Source organism: Callospermophilus lateralis, chromosome 3 (assembly GCF_048772815.1).
Source record: "Callospermophilus lateralis isolate mCalLat2 chromosome 3, mCalLat2.hap1, whole genome shotgun sequence".
Lineage (NCBI taxonomy): Eukaryota > Metazoa > Chordata > Mammalia > Rodentia > Sciuridae > Callospermophilus > Callospermophilus lateralis.
Window position 1 is genome coordinate 181616558 of NC_135307.1, and position 17269 is coordinate 181633826.

Consider the following 17269-nt stretch of genomic DNA (forward strand, 5'->3'; position numbering starts at 1 on the left):
GAAGGAAGAAGAGGAGGAGCAGACTCTGAGAGACCTGCTTATCAACTTCCTCAGGTGTAAACTCTTGACTACATTAAGCAAGACAGATGGAGCCCAAAGAGAACACATGATGGGGGATCTCTGAAGAATTCCCTGCTGTAGAATGTCTATAGGAGGAGAGAACAAATTCTACACCTAGGCAACTTGGAAAGGCCAAATCCTTACTCTCTTTTCCTTTTGGTAAGTTGAAGCAGGGAGGAAGATGCAGGGTAGTCAATTGCCTGGAATATTCAAACCTATCTGGGAGACTTGAGAGGATGTGGATTAGGAGAAATTCTGATCTGTGATATGTCTCTGACAACAATGCCATCCTTATCGTCTCAGGTTATCTCCCATCCCCCTCACCTCTCTACCTTGAGCTGTGTATTCCTGGGAGGCAGGAAGAAAGAAGAGAAGGGGAAAGTGAAGATGAGAGAATTTTGAGGTTCAAGAGAGCTACTGAAAGAGTTCATAAATAGGACCATATTTCTCAGTAAAAAAGAAAACATGGTAGAGCTAGGGCAGGGGAGTTACAGAAAGGAAAGCAGCAGAGAAATATTTTCCAAAATGTTAACTGAGTGCCAATCCTGGGCATGGTACACTGCATGAGTTACCACATTCATGTTCACAACATCATGTAACACCTGGGCATGGAGTGGACATTACAATCATTTTTATAGAGGAGAAAAGTGAGGTAAAAGGAGGCAAATTCACAAACTAAAGGGCCTCCCAGTATGATCAGAGCCCCAGGTTTAGTTTGTGGATTCCTCTGTGCTGTGTCTCCTCAGAGCTCCCACAACCCACAGCCTCTTGCTGCTTTGGGAGATGTTACCACTTCCCCTCTGGTCTATTTGCTCCAGTGGACTGTCAGGCTCCGTGTTTTGAGTTCCCTGTCTCTGGCATTCCCTTATGTGCCAGGCACAGGCCCTAAAGATACTAAGGAAGCAACAGTTAACACTGAGGTGAACAAAGGACCAAGGAGGCCCAGCTGTGTGAATTCACAGCAGAACTAATGAGCACATCCAGTTACATAACCACTTCTCCCACTCGGCTCGGCTGCCACTAGAGGAGAGCACAGCTATCTTTCTATTCCTGAGCTTTATATAATAGTGACTATGTTTGGGCAGGGGAACATGCTACAGCTTCACAGCTCTGTCACATTAGATATTGATTTTTTCCTAAAAACCTAGCATTTTTTTTTTTTTTACCAGTGATGCAGTAAAATAATATAGATTCAAGATTAAGATATTTAAGATTTAGATACTTTCCCCACATTTCTACTTTTTTTCTATCTCAAAAACATTCATTATTATTTCTGGTTATACTTTGAAAAATAAATGAAGGGTAAAAATGAGCTGCTGAAGAGACAGCTTACAACATTCCATTACCCCAGCCCTCGGTGCTTTGGTAACTCAAGAGAGGGTGATCTATTGGCCAGCACAGAGTAGGCTAGGCTTGTTTTGGGCCTTTCCCATCTACCTCCTGGGACCTGCCCCTGGAATCCATGACCTCATGACTGAAGAATGAATGTTGCATAGAGACAACCATTCATTTGTCCTGGGGCTTGACTAATGGTGATTTTTGCTGAGTAAACCCCTTCTTTAGATACAGTTACTTGAAAAATGTTTCTGAGACCTTTTAAAGCACACATTGACTAAAATTTACATCAATTCATGTTAGTTCTAAAAGGTTCTTTAGTTTCTAAAAGCTATAGTTTGTTTCTAACATAAATTGTTACACATACACCCTTGAACATTTAAGTATATGTATTTATTTACACTTTGGGCTAATTTGGTTGGGTCTTCCTCCAAACCAATTATTCCACAATGGTGAGATTTTAAGAAATGAAATCGTGTATCTGAGGTTTTTAGAGGATAACTGGTTAAGAAGATAAATAGGCTTTTGAAATATTTATTATATTAGCATTGACACTAATATCTATGTATTAGTGGTGCAACTATTTTTATTTGTGAGCTCTAATAAAGAGTATACATTTTGAGGCTTGCTAAGCACCGTGACTCAGTTATAGCAAGTACTATTCAAGGGTGGCACATCACTGAGTTTGGAGTTCCATCCCTGACTTGGCTGCTTCCTAGTGCAGTCATTTGGGTCTTGGGTGAAGTATTGAACCTCCCAAACTCTAGATGGGAACCATTTGAGTGCAAACAGCACTGGGTTCACTATGAAAATTAAATAAGACAGTATATGTGAAAGTGCCTTTGAGAGTTCAGTAGAGGTCTTGAGCTTCTTGCCTCCCTCCTTTCGTCCTGTACCCAATCGCAGAGGTGACCCTGAGCACTTCTCCTCTTGCTGTTGGACTGCTGCAGTAACTTCATTACCTACCTTGCCTGCACCCTGTCATTCCCATGGAGTCCTATAAATCACAACAGTATTTGCCAGAACACATATCACTGTCTTCAGTGACTTACTGCAAGAACTCATTTCAGGATGGTGTCATAGTCTTTTCTCTTTCTCTCTTTTTTTTTAAGTTGTAGATGGATACAGTACCTTTGTTTTATTTATTTATTTAAAGTAAATAAATAAAACAAACCTCAATGCCTTATCCGTGCTAGGCAAGCACTCTACCACTGAGCCACATCACCAGCACCACAAATTAGTCCTTTTTTAGTCTGGTGCCACCGGCCCTTTCTGAGTTTGCTCTTTGCAAACTCCTTCCCACCTTGACCCTTTCAGGGTTATTCATTCTCCTGCCTCAAGCATTTCTATACCTCATATGGCCTACAGGAGAAATGCCAAGCTATTTCACCCAACATCTGAGCAGCATGGTATCTAGCCCCGTCCCCTCCAGTTTCATTCTCTTCCCTCCTCTTACAATATAACCAGGTATAATTCTACTTATAGTACCTTAAACCCCTGCTACATCACCACTTCCCCACTATTTGCTTCTCTTTTCCCAGAATATTCTTTTCTCATTTATTTGGCAAACTCCTAGACAGTCTCCAAACCTCACTCAAATGCTCCACTCTATGATCTAGTCTGTCTTGTACTATGTCTTGTACCCTTTCTATTATGCACTTGCCCCACTACCATAAAATGATTTTTCATGTTTTCTTATAATTCATTGACCACTATAAATATATTCTTTGGAGGATGGACCAACACTCAGCTTTTCACAGAGCAGCCACTTGGGAAGTGTTTGTATTGTTGAACAGAAGCTGCTTCCAGCCTGGTGGGTAGATAAGATAAAATTCAGGGCATATGAACTTCAATATGGCCTGAGAGGAAGCAGGCAGAGGGAGAATTCTACTTTGGTCCCATTTAAAATGTTAAAAATGTTGGTGACTGCCAAAGCTCAGGAAAAGAAACCCCTTTTATGTGGTTCCAACTCACTCTAAAGAGTTGATTATATTTACCTAAAATCTGGTGGAGCTCAAAACTATTTCTCTCTCTGCAGAGTCTCATTCTTTTTTAAGTTCTGTACTGTGTGGAATAAATGTGATAAATGTGGGCAATCGTTTCTGCAGTTTTTGGCGATGCCAGTTTATGGCTATGTTTTTCTGTTCACTGAACTGGCTCATTTCTTCAGGAGAACAAACTGTTCTGCGCCGAAGTAGGAATTGGCTGGGTTCTAACAAAAATCCCCCCCCCCCCCCCCCCCCGCCCCACGGTGTTTTTGCAAAAGACCCAAGTCAATTTATAGCCAAGTAACAAAAGGTCAAAAAGGTTAGTCAAGCAATGGGCGTAATTCCTGTGTGTCACAGCCAATAAAGGAAATGGGTGGGAATAAATTGTATGCAATTTTAACCTGAAATTATTTGTACAAAACTACTATTATAAACGATACAAAATGATCCATGCCTTTCAATATAAAGAAATTTCTCACTTTTTTTTTAAAGGACATTTACTGTGGAAGAACTGAGATGATCTCAAATCCTCACTCACAAGTGAAACAAAACTTTTTTCACATTAATTTATAGAAAAAAAATTAGTCATTGCCTCATAGTCCTGAAATAAAAATTCACAAAAAAAACAAATATCTTCCAAATTATGTTGAGTTAATATACAAATATGTAACAACAAATCTGCTATTATGTATAATGCACCAATAAAAAAATTTAAAAAATTAAATACCTTACAGTTAAGTCACAAATACAGCTTGTGGAGATGAATTGAAGATGAAATCTTTACCAAAAGGGAGACAATAATGACCAAAAAGACAAGCGAGGAAAAGGCCTTACAAAAGTGACAAGTATGTTTTAATAGTTCTAGAAGTATGACAAACTATTGCATTATTCAACAAACATAAGAACAACAAGAAAAGCCTGCCTTTAAAGCAAACATGAAGATGTGACATCACCAGCCAAGCAAGTAGAAGACAGATGAGTAATAGTGTGTACTGGATGGCTAACCAGGCCGAGGCCCATGGGTCTGTGAAGTGAGTGGGCCTTTCAGATTTCAATGTTGCTGGAAGGCCTCCTCCTCCAACCTCTTTCCACTTCACTTCATGAAGTTTAAAGTATTCACCATTCAAAACAATCTTATTATCTAAAAGATGAAATAAATAGACATTGTCAGGGTCCAGACAAGATGATATAAGCTCATTTCTCCCCTGACCTCCCTGTAAGTACAATTATAAACCCTGGAAAAACACAAGATGCAACAGAAAAAGAAGTCTGAAAAATGCTAAAAAGAAGGTGAACTAGTTAGGGACCCCAGGACTGGAAGAATAAAACAATAGCAAGATATCTTGTGACTCCCTTCCCCTACTCAACCAAAGGTACAGGCTCAATACTTACCAACCCCCCAACTTAACAACGCCTTGGACTGAATGGAAGCTCCACTGATAAGACAGGCCAGTTGCCAGCACCAACAGGATAAACCTCAGGACCCCACTGACAATAACAGTAGTCTGGGGAATTCTCTCCCCTCCCTACAAGGCCTCCAGGAAATATTTTTTTTCCCAGCAAGATGAGTCTTTCCCACACCTAGAGGAACCAGGCAGCATGGCCTGGGAAAACTTTACTCGCCTCAGACAGCACCAAGAGACCAGTGAGTGTACCAGCAGCACCACATAACCAAGTGGACCAAAAGAGTATTACAAAAGCTCTGAAAAGTACATTGGCATTGGAACCACAAAAGTAGACACCAACCCATGGATTAAACCAAAGCAGAGTAAGTGCCTGATAAAATAGAAATTTAAATAGTACCTGGAATCTCCTAACAGACAAATTATCTAAAATAGAATTGAAAATCATTGGTCATACCAAGAATCAGGAAAATCAGCACTTGAATGAGAAAAGACAACTGACGCCAACACGGAGATGAATCTGATGTTGAAATCAACTTCCAAGGATTTTTAAATGCTTCAAAAAGCAATTAAAAGTTCTCTTGAAATAAGTGGGGAAAAATTTTAATTTCATCAAAGAAGTAGAAGTTTAAAAAATAACCAAATGTAATTTATAGAACAGAAAGATAAAATAACATAAATGTAAACAAAACCTACTAGACAGGCTCAATAATAGGATGGAAAGAACAGAATCAGTGAACATGAGGATGGATCAATAGAATTTACCCAATCCAAACATAAGAGAAAAATGGACCAAAAGCAAATGAACGTAGCTTCGTGAGGGTATACAAAAGATCCAATATTCATATCATCTGATTCCCAAGGGAGAAAAAGAGAGGGTGAGAAGAGTATTCAAAAATATAAATGACTAAAAATTTGGTGAAAGACATAAACCTACTAATTCAAGAAGGTGAACAAACCTCAAATAGGATAAAGTCAAACTTACACAGGGACACATAATAGAATTTCTGAAAATAAGAGACAAAATTTTGTTTGTTTGTTTTAATATTTATTTTTTAGTTTTAGATGGACACGATACCTTTATTTTATTTTTATGTGGTGCTGAGAATCAAACCCAGTGCCTCACGCATGCTAGGCGGGCACACTACCACTGGAGCCACATCCCCAGTCCCGAGACAAAAATTTTTGAAAGCAAATAAATACAATGATATTTGTAAGGGACTATCAATTCAAAATGACATCAGATTTTCCTATCTGAAATCATGGAGGCCAAAAGGAAGTGCTGAAAAATTATGAACCATGAATTCCAAATCCAGTGGAACTATACTTCAACAATAGAGGGAAAAGACAGTCTCAGTTGAGAATTAAAAGAAAAAGAAAAAATACTAAAAACACTATGTCATTAAAAAAAAAAAAAACTACCCTTAAAAGAATGGTTGAAGGAAATTGTTCAAACAAAACAAATAATAAAGGAAGAAATCCTGGAGCATCAGGAAGGAATAAAGAACTAAAGAAAAAGCAAAACTATGGGTACAGACAATAGTGAGTTTTATAAATCAAATTTGTTGACTAAAGCCCAAATCATAACATAATCAGATGACCAATACAATTATATTTAAAAGGGGGAAGGTAAAGGAATCTAGATGAAAGTGAAGTTTCCATGTTTTACTCAAAGTGGTAAAATGTTGATAGCAGTGGACTGTAATAAGTCACACATATAAGTCATAACAATACCCAAAACAATCACTAAGAAAATAATACAAAGAGATACTAAGAAACACTGTAAAAAGTCAAAATAAAATCCTAAAAAAATGTTCAAATAACCCAGAGAAAGGCAATAAAAGAGAAACAGAAGAATGGAAAACAGGAAACAAAACAAATTATAAAATGAAAAATTACAGCTCTAATACAAGAATAATCACCTTAAATGTAAATGGTTTAAATATGCCAATTAAAAGGCAGAGATTGGCAAAGTGGACAAAAATACAACCCAATTATACATGCTGTTCACAAGAAACTCTCTTCAAATTCGACAAAATAGGTAAGCTAAATATAGTCCATACAACAGATTATCAATGCATATTTTAAATGATGCTTATGAATATTTTTAATGATATAGGAAATTTATTTAATGTCTTATTTAATAAGACATGATAAATCAGTAAACAAATATTCTAAAGGCAATATATGAAATGTATAGAGCATGATTTCATACTTTATATAAGCAATTCTAAATAAATGGCTGAAAGGAATACTATCAAGTTATTAGTAACAGAGTATGCTTTTCAGATTATCTACCATAAAAAATAATGCTTTTATTGTCAGAAAATAATGTTATTATAAAGTTTTTTTCTTTAATTAAAACAGTCTATTAAAGACAACTGTGCTGCTGCCTATGGGGAAGAACTAATCTTTATCACTGGTAGCATCACACTGATATGGATCTTTCTACTGGTGAGTTGGCTGTCCACCCATTCCTAAAGAGGACTAGAGACACAGGCAGAAGAGAAATATCCTTCTTTCAAGCTTTAGTATGAGATATAGGAGTGTGAGGGTGGGGGGAGTGCAAGTGGAATAGAGAAGCACAGAGATGGGAGTGAGGAAAGAGTACAGGCAGGGGAGCCAGTCCGATGGACACCTGCCTCACTTCTAGTGATTTCTAGAGTCACTGCTCCAGGTCTCCACAGGTTTGGCCACTGAGTTAGTTCTTGTGTTTCCTTACTCCATTATCCAAGACCACATGAGTATGTCTTGGTGCCCCCCAGCCTAACAGAGTAAAAACAGATATCATCCTACCACACTGGGAGCCTCATCAGAAGAAATTTTTCAGTTTTATATTGCTGCATAATTATCAAATTAATAATATTCATCTTCCTTTCTTTTTCAGTTTCTCCTTAACTTTATCCAGGGGCCCTGTGACTACCTTCCTATTTATAACAGGTTCAAGCCTTTTTCTGGCACTTCAAATGAGAAACCTAAGAAACCATAAAATAATCCTAAATTTTTCAGCATTCTCTTTTTATATATCCAATCTATGATTATAAAAGAGACACAACACTAAATGCAGAAGGTAGATGATTTCTGAGTTCTCCCATCAGAGATTTATAATTCTTTAACTCTTTCTTAATACAATTGAAAATGAATACTATATTAAAGTCAAAAGTGAAAGTATTAACCAAGAGTCTTTCATGTATGTTTCCTTGTTGATATTATTAGGGCCCTATTTAGCAGTCCCTAGGACAACATCTAGACCTCTCTTAATCACCAGTCCTAGAAAACTTGCCTTTTTCTCTAGTTGAGAACATGGAATCCCATCTGGGGATTGCACAGGATAACTCAAAATCAACCTTAACTTTAAAGTACTCTGCAAGGACTACAAGACTATCTTAGTGCCACTACTCTAGCCATTTCCCATGGCTAAACGACCAACAAAATGAAGTGACACAATTTTACAAATACCTATTATTTGAAACCATGTTAACATTTAAAATAAGATTTTAGCAACCAGGCACAGTGGCACACACCTATAATCCCAGTGACTCAGGAGGCTGAGGCAGGAGGATTACAAATTCAGAGCCAGACTCAGTAAATTAGCAAGGCCCTAGGCAACTTAATGAGATCCTGTCTTCAAATTAAAAAAAAAATTAAAATTTAAAATTAAAAAGGGCTGGGGATGTGGTTCAGTGGTTGAGTGCCCCTGGATTCAATTCCCAGTACCAAAAAATAAAATAAAATAAATTTTTGTTTTACCTCTTGTCTTGCTTTTTGGAGGCTAAGGTGGGAAAAGTATAGATTCTGGAGTCAAAATGTCCTTATTACCTATTAGCTACACAACTTTAAAGCTTTTCCACCTATAAAATAGAAATAATTGTGTATACCTCTTGTGAGGATGAGTAACATATTACTTGCAAACTTCTTGACTCTTCTGATACAATTTAGTATTCCTCCTTAGTTTCATTTTTTCCACCTCCTTTCTCATTTGTTTTCTTGCTTTATTTTTGAGACTTCAGTGAGTCACCTTAAATTCTTTTAGAACATGACAGAGTTTAACTATATTTAATATAAAAATATAAGATACTCCTCTGGAAGTAGGGGTGGGCACTGATCAGGGAGGCACCTTTTTGGGTAATGATAATATTTTGGTAAGAATTTGGGTTACACATGTGTATGCATTTGTCAAAATCAGGCAAATATACAGTTAAAATTTAGAAACAAAACACACAAATATTACCTCAAAAAAATAAACCTTTAAACAAATAACAACCTCTACTTAATGATATGCATGCTGAAATACAGAGGAGACAACTCCTCAAAAACACAATGGGTAGATGGTTGGATAGAGGGATGAGATGTACATACACTAAAATATTAATGATTGAAACCAGGTAGTGGGTGTATGGTTGCTTGCTACAATATTCTTTCAACTTTGCAGTGTGTTTGAAATTCTTCATAATAAAATGTTGGAAAAAAATGACCACTGGAAAAAAGTGGAAGGCACTCAATACACATTACTTCTCTTCTTGAACCCGCTCCTATAGATAACTAATCCATTTCCTCAATTGCCTATAAATACTTACTAGACCCACATTATAGTATTGCCTAGTATTAGTTGCTTAACTTATACTATAACCCCTCTATACTTTGGTTTCTTCCTCTGTGGAATACCAAACTGCATGCACCTTGAGATTTTTGTGAAAACTGAAATAATATATAAGACCTAGCTTAGTACCTGCCACATAACTGGTATTCAATAAAAGCTAGCTGCTGATGTGTCAGTACAGTATTATAGTATATGATTCCAGCATCAGTAGTGGTTGAAAACCCTGACTCCTGACTGCCTGGCTTCAAACTCCAGCTCCACCAGTTATCACCAGTGTAGCAGTGGGCAAAATCTTTAAACTTTCTGTGGTTCAGTGTTCTCATCTGTAAAGCAGGGGTAAGTATCACTTTTATGGGGTTATGATAATGACACTTAAAAATATACATATATATTGTGCTTAGAGAATAACTAGAACAGTTAAACTCACTATGCTAGGTACTCAAAGGACATAGAGATAAATGTGGAAGTCCTTGCCCCCTCAAGGAGTTGATAATTCAGGAGTGGGAAGGCAGTCATTACAAGGCAAATTGGGATATATGCTAAAAGATAAGTGGAGACAATGGACTTGGAATACTTGAGGCAGAGACTGAGGAAGGCCAAAGAAGGCTTCAAGGGAAGGGTGGCATTTGACGAACTGGAATTTGGAGCAGAGAAGGGGAAACAACCTCGGTAATGTGAAAGGACATAGTATAGCCTGTTAGAATTTAAGAAAAGGCAGCTCAGGTCAATTGGGAAATTCATGTCTGAATTTTTAAATCAGCAGGATCAGGATCAGATGGTGGAAAGCTATGCTGATTAATACAGACTTTGATTCTGCAGAAGAACTTGGAAAAAATGATCTTCTATTCATATATTCCACTGGATTTGCAGAGCCGAGTCTTATAAATTAATTATGTCAACTAATAACTTATCTTTGGTTTTTCTAATAAAATTGTTCGTTATCTATTGTACTCTTTATATAGAACCCTAGATAATTTTTACCAATTTACAGCATGAGGATGTATCTCTACTAATAAAAAGGCACAGAGCTTCTGGAAGAAGGGCCAGGAAAGAGATTACTAACAGTGTTGTGAAACTGGGTTAGTTAACACTGCTTTAGTTGGTTCACTGCTTTGGGGTTACAACTTGGAATCTGACCCAAGAGATTAAATTCAGAAAGGGAGAAATGTCCGTGCAGCAGCAAAGAAAAGTTGGTTCCCTCTGGATGCTGTCAGCTGACCACACTGCCTTGGTAAACACATTTCTGATTGCCATTGCACTGAGCAAACCCACTAAGCCTTACCAAAGTGTCTCCAACATCGGCAGCCTGAGGTGAGCAATCAGGCCAAGGGCAGGTTTTACAGCTACAGGAACCAAGTGCTGCTTCAAAATTATATAAATTAAACATATTAAGTACACTTAAAAACATCTTTTCAACACAATTGGAGAGAAATTAAGTAGTAATAATAATTTATTTTAAAACTTTATTTTAAGAAGGAACACTGATAGAATAGAGGAAGAGGATTGACAGGGAGGGAAAAGAGGGAATGGGGAAGTACTAGGGAATACAATCTATCAAATTATGCTATGTCCGTATATGAATATGCCAAAATGAATCTCATGTGTGTGTGTGTGTGTGTGTTATGTGCTAATTAAAATAATAAAAACAACAGAAAGGAGATCAATAGAATTGAGCAAGTAGATCAGGGGAGAGAAAGAAAAAATGCTAGGGAATGATGTTGATCAAATTATGTTATGTGCATGTACAAATGAATAATAATGAATCCCACTATTATGTGTAATTATAATGCACCAATTAAAAATAAATTAAAATTTAATAATAAATTAAAGGCACTATTTTTTAATATAAACCAAGGCTTTTTTGGTGGAGGCACCTTTGAGTGAAGTAGGTGAGCTGGTTAATTCAGGCTAAGAGTAACAACTCCTGGTCTATGAGCTCCATGAGGGCAAGCACCATGACTATGTTGCTCACTGTGGTATTCTCAGGGCCTAATCCAGTGTCTAGCATGTAATGCTTTCTCACAAAATACTTGGTGATGGAATAAGTCTAGTCCCTAGCTTTGTAAATTCAGAAATCTCATCTTTATAGTTCACCAAAAAGTTATTCAATCCTTAATTGAGTGGAGGTAGAAATGACTTAACACCAACCAAACTCAATGAAGACAAAATAGGTTTCCCTCTCATTTGTAGAAGGGGTATAACTTTCCAGGAGCCTTGTTGTTCTTGTCATTCATCCAGAGCTGTCTTCCTAATATCAGAGCATCTAGGAAACAGAATCCTAATCTGACTGATGCCCGAGGAACAAATTTAGAGCTCCCTAGGAAGTCTTCAACTCACATATCTAGCATGCCCAGCAACCAGAATGTCTCCCTCAGGCCAATGTGGTATCTCCCCTCCTGCAGAGCACACAAGATCTTCTCTGACACAGCCTCATTCTCTGAATCCCCTGGACTCTACGTAGACTCCCAGTCTTCTATCCCTGTGCACCATTTTTCATCTAAGCATGTTGCAACTCCTAGATTTTAAGATTTTTCTGCCCACAGTGCATTAGTTTGGCTGTTCCCCAAATGACAATGTAGAGACCTTCATCTATACATGCCTCCAGAGACAGCTTGGGTCTGGCCACCTGCATGGATATGCACCAATTTTCAGGTGACTTCACCTCAGCAGCAAACACTGAGGCAATATCTTCAGAGAACTCCATGGTACTAAGTGATATCTTGGGACCCATATATAAGACCCATTTACAATTTTTTTTTGTTAAGTACTTGTATTAACTAATTTTCTACTCATTTGGCCTCATAAAAATTTTAGGAAAATCTCCCATCAGCATGGCTTTTCAATAGTGTATGTTTTTAAAAGCTCTAGACAATTAAATATATTAGAAAATGAACCTAGAGGCAACTCTGTGGAAAGTCATCACTAGAATTTACCTAAGCTTTCTTTTATATTCATAAGCAAGTTTCTACCAAGAGCAAATAGTTTCTCTAACCCTATGAGGGCTTTTTTTATTTGAAAGAAAAATCAGAGAGAACAGGCAGATTTTATAAGGAATCTTATTCAGATTTTTTTAAAGCTAATTTTAGACTTTTGGAAAAGTTACAAAAATAGTCCAAAGAATTTCCATATATCCCTGATTCAGCTTCCCTTGATGTTAGAATCTTACATAACCATAGCATATTTAACAGAAGCAGGACACTAACATTGATATAATGCTATTAACTAAACCAAAACCTTATTCAAATTATACCAGTGTTTTCTACCAGTGTCACTTTTCTGTTCCAGACTCCTATCCAGGATCCTTGGTATATTTAGTTGTCATCCTCCTTAGTGTCCTGCAGTCTGACAATTCCTCAGTATTTCCTTATCACTCATGTCCTTGACATTTTTAAAGTATATTAATTGATGTTTTGTTTACTGTCCCTGATTGGAGTTTCCTGGTGTTTTCTTCTGATTACACTGAGGTTATGTATTTTGGGCTAAAATACCACAGAAATTATGTTATTTTTTTCTTAGCAGTATGGGGTTCAATATGTTACTATGTCTTACTTGCTGGTGACATTGCTCTTAATCTTTTGATTAAGGTGGTTTTTCCACTAAAAGTTACCATATTTTCCTTTAGAGTAAAGCAAATATGTTAGAGTAATTTTTTTGAGATTATGAAAATTCTGAGCTACATCCCTACTCTTTGTATTGTCTTATTTTGAGACAGGGTCTCACTAAGTTGATTAAGGCTGGCCTTGAACTTTGGATCCTCCTGCCTCAGCTGCCCAAGCCACTGGGATCTCAGGTGTGCATCACAATGCTCGGCTCCATCAAAGACTTCTTTTTTTGGTACCAAGGACTGAATCACTGAGCCATATCCCAGCCCTTTTTTAGGTTCTATTTAGAGGCAGGGTCTCACCAAGTTGCTACGGGTCTCACCAAGTTGCTACGGGCCTCACTAAGTTGCTGAGGCTGGCTTTGAACTCAAAATCCTCCTGCCTCAGCCTTATGAGCTGCTGGGATCACACGTGTGCGCCACCGTGCCTGGCTCCATCAAAAATTTCTTAAAGAACTACTGGCTCTCTTATCCATTACCTGTTCGCTCTCCTTAAGGAGTTTATAAGATTTCCCCTTACTATTTCTGTAATATAAGCACTGTTTTATTTTATTTTATCTGTTCAGTTTTACTTTTTTTGTTTATAAAAATATCTATCTTCGTTGTTAAAAAAAAAATCATTGTGGACCTTTCATAATTCCATCTTCAGAGGTTGGCACTATAGAGAGTTTGATATATGTTCCATCTGAACTTTTTTTCCTTGTTTAATATCACTGGAACTAGATACCATGCACTTAAATCTCATCCCACCATGGACTTCAGGAACTTACTTAATTTTGTGTGCTGGCAAGTTTTTCTCTTTTTTTTTTTTAAGGCCAGTGACTTTTTAAAATATTTTTAGTAACCGACAAAAATAATTAAATGAATTAAGAAGAACCAAATGGATAAGGATCTCGCCCAGAATGGAATGACTGTTCAAAATAAATATGACACAAAATCAAAAAGTTAAATGAGAAAAACCTAAAGAGCCTTTAATGGATATAAGAAAATCATTTAATAACATTCATTCCTACAAAAATACTAGTAACAAAAGAGAACAACAAACACATAGATAAGACAAGATAATATACTTCACCTCTTCTAAGCCAAATGTGAAAAAAAGGGATCTCCTCTAGCATGACTACCTTGAATATTTTTTAAGTTCTTCTAACAGAGTAAAACAGCTGAACTAAGATGGGCATAAAGAGTGCATTAAAAGTGAAAAGTGTTGTTTTCAGATAAGGCGACTGAACAGTTATGAGAGCGAGCATTTAAAAAATTTTGGAAGAACTCTTCTGTAAGGTGGAAATTAAAATTTTATGGCCTTGTTTTTAAGTAATATCAACTGAACACTGCTATGGGGAGAGTGAGGTCACACAGTGGACATCTGCAACTCCAGATGCCACATCTGGACTAAGGTCAAAATTCATTTTTGCTAAACTTCTTAAAAATTTGAAGGCATATGACTTGCTTCCTGGATTTATCTACTTGTAGTACATTAAATAAAATTTCAATAGTTTGTAAGTTTATCACTTATTTGTACAGTCCAAATGACAATCAGAAGGAGGTCATCTCTCACACTGTTTCCCCCTAGAACAATAACAACAACAAAAGCAACCAACAACACGATACACATTGGACACCATTCATTTTAAACACTTCACATGCTCATTCTCTCACCATGATCCTTAGTGATAGATACTCCTAATGCTTCCAATTTATAGATGAGGAAACTGAGACACAAGCTAATAACTTGCCCAAGATCAATCAGCTAGTAATAGGCAGAGACAGAATTCAAACTCAGGAGCCCAGGCTCTTAGCACCACAGCTCCTTGTTGTCATAGAATGCATGAGCAAACTGTTATTTGGAGAAGAGACACAACCTGTGAGTTCTAGAGGAAGCTGACTTGAACAAAAAATTCAAATGACAAGAAAACCACTTTCAGAATGAAAAGTTCTGAGAGAAGAAACCAGAAGGAGCTCCCAGGAACATAATTAACAATCAAAAAGAGGCATAACAGGGTGTCTGCAGCCTAAAATCATCTGAAAACAATGTGCAGAAGGAAAACAGAAAAAAAGAGCTCCCAATAAACAAGTTCAGCCAGTAGATTACAGGAAAGGGATGCAGCAGTCCCCCTGCCCCACCACCCTCCCCCGCCACCTCCCTCCAGCAGAAAAAGTCTAGAAACAAAGCAATCTAAGATGAAAACCTCAAGAAAGAGAGAAAAACCAAATAAATCAGAATATCTCTTGTTGCCATCTGTAAACAAAAATGAAGCTACCTCCAACCATGTGCCCTGTCACTCCTCAGGGCATCTGCATTTCCTCACCCCCCTAACTCCAGCACAAGCTGACTTAGGGACTCTGGAATCACTATTAGTTTTCTGAGAAACCAGGGACTTAGCTTCTCCTGATCCAACTGATCTCTGAGCGCATGGCCCCTGCTGACCACTGCTTCTTGTAGGCAATCATTTCTTCCATATCACTTTTCTGCTTTTCCTCTCCTTCTTCTATCATAGATTTGGCATTGGGGCCTGGTTTGCAACCCCACTTCTTAGCTTAGTAACAATGCCTTGGAGTCTTAAGTGTCCTGACCCACAAAGTAGAGTAATAAAAATTTCCATGCATAGATTTTAAAAAAAAAGCCATCTGAAAATATCTAGATACTGTGCCAAACACATATTATAGTGCTCAATATGTTTTGATTTTGTGCATAGAGAAACTAATCTTTGCCAAGAGCCCATTCTAAGACGTTTCATTTTTATGGCTACATGTTCTTCTTGGGGGAGATTTTATATCTATTCTTATGGCTTCAGCATTGCCCCTCAGGATCAAAGTGAGTTTCACACCTTATCTCCAACTCCTTCTGACCCATATTTCCATCTGCTCCTAGATATTTTCCTAGACACCTAATTTCAGATGTCTTAAATTCAACAAGTCCTAAAATAAACTCTCCTCTGCCTCTCTTCAAATTAGTCTCTGTATTCCCATATACACAACTTTGACCTCACTACTTAAACTGGTCAATAGTTCCATCATCTATCATCACCTTCCCTAAAACCAACAAAAACCTCTTGGAGGCATCCCCTAATTATCAATCCCACCATGTCAGGCACCAGCATTTTGGATTCTGCCTCAAAATACCTCACCTTCTCTTCTCCATCTTCACTGCTATTCCCTTTTCAAGCTGTAGACACCTCTCACCTGGATGACCACCACAGCTGCTTAACTGCTTCTCCTCCCTGAAGTCTGTGCTTCATTAGTGCAGTTGAAGTTAGCTTTCTAAGAAGGAACTTAAGCACGATCTCCCCTGCTTTAAAATTTCTGTGCTACAACCCATAGTTTATAAATGGAAATTTGTTGGCCAGGTATTCAAGGTGTGTCACTATCTGGCTCCAATATCCCTCTGACCAGTCTCATCTCCAGCCACTCTCCCAAGAAGGGGTTGATGCACTAGAGGACCCTTAAGCCCCACCCTCTCACTTTATCCTGTCTCACAAAGCCCTGCTAGTACAAGCAATAATGCTCAGCTCCTGAATACCTTTGCCCACTCATCAAATGGGGCTCCCTCCTTCCTTCGTGCCGCCAATACACCTGATATATCACATCTTTTGCCTCTGTTAGTTACATGCCACTTACTCAAGCAAAAAAGGGACCTTGAAAGCAGGGACAGATCTGTCCTTATCTTTGTATATCCTGCCCCTAGCTCAGTGCTTATCAACTCCAACTGAGGCCTAAGTGGTTAATAACTAACTCAATGAATCAAAAAGAGCAAAATACTAATGAATACTAGGCTGAAACTCAGAAGAATTAATATACCTCACAGAATAAATGTAAAATGTGAAAGGAAAAATAACTGGTGGGCAGGAGGCCAGATAAGGAACAGGAAGAGAGAATTCCAAAAAAGGAAGAAACTGAATTTGCTAATATGAAGGAAAGTTCCTGCTTCAACTTTGATGATAGTAAGTTAATATGGAAACAAATGTTATTTTTAACATTAGGGAAATTCAAGATTGTTCACCTTGAAAATTTGCTTAAAGGCAACAAAGAAGCAAAGATATTCCATAACAGAAGGCATAATGACAAAAACACAATTAAGAATTATGTAAATTAAGAAATATTATTAAAATGAGTATTGTACAAAAACAAGAATAAAAACTAAATACACAGCTAAAAATCCTGAGGGGAGAGGAAAAAAGAATCCAGAGCAATTTTCTAAAAGAAAGATAATAGTTATTTTGAAGCCAAAACCACAACACTTTAGAAGGGTTCATTAACAAATTGGCAAGAGTTGCTGTCTAAG

At 37.4% G+C, this 17269-nt stretch overlaps 1 protein-coding gene across 7 annotated transcripts in view; it reads right to left on the minus strand.

The window, feature by feature from the left end:
- Zhx3 (zinc fingers and homeoboxes 3) overlaps positions 1–17269 on the minus strand; it is a 114967-nt gene that overhangs the window by 50640 nt on the left and 47058 nt on the right. The gene's annotated exons all lie outside the window — the stretch shown is intronic.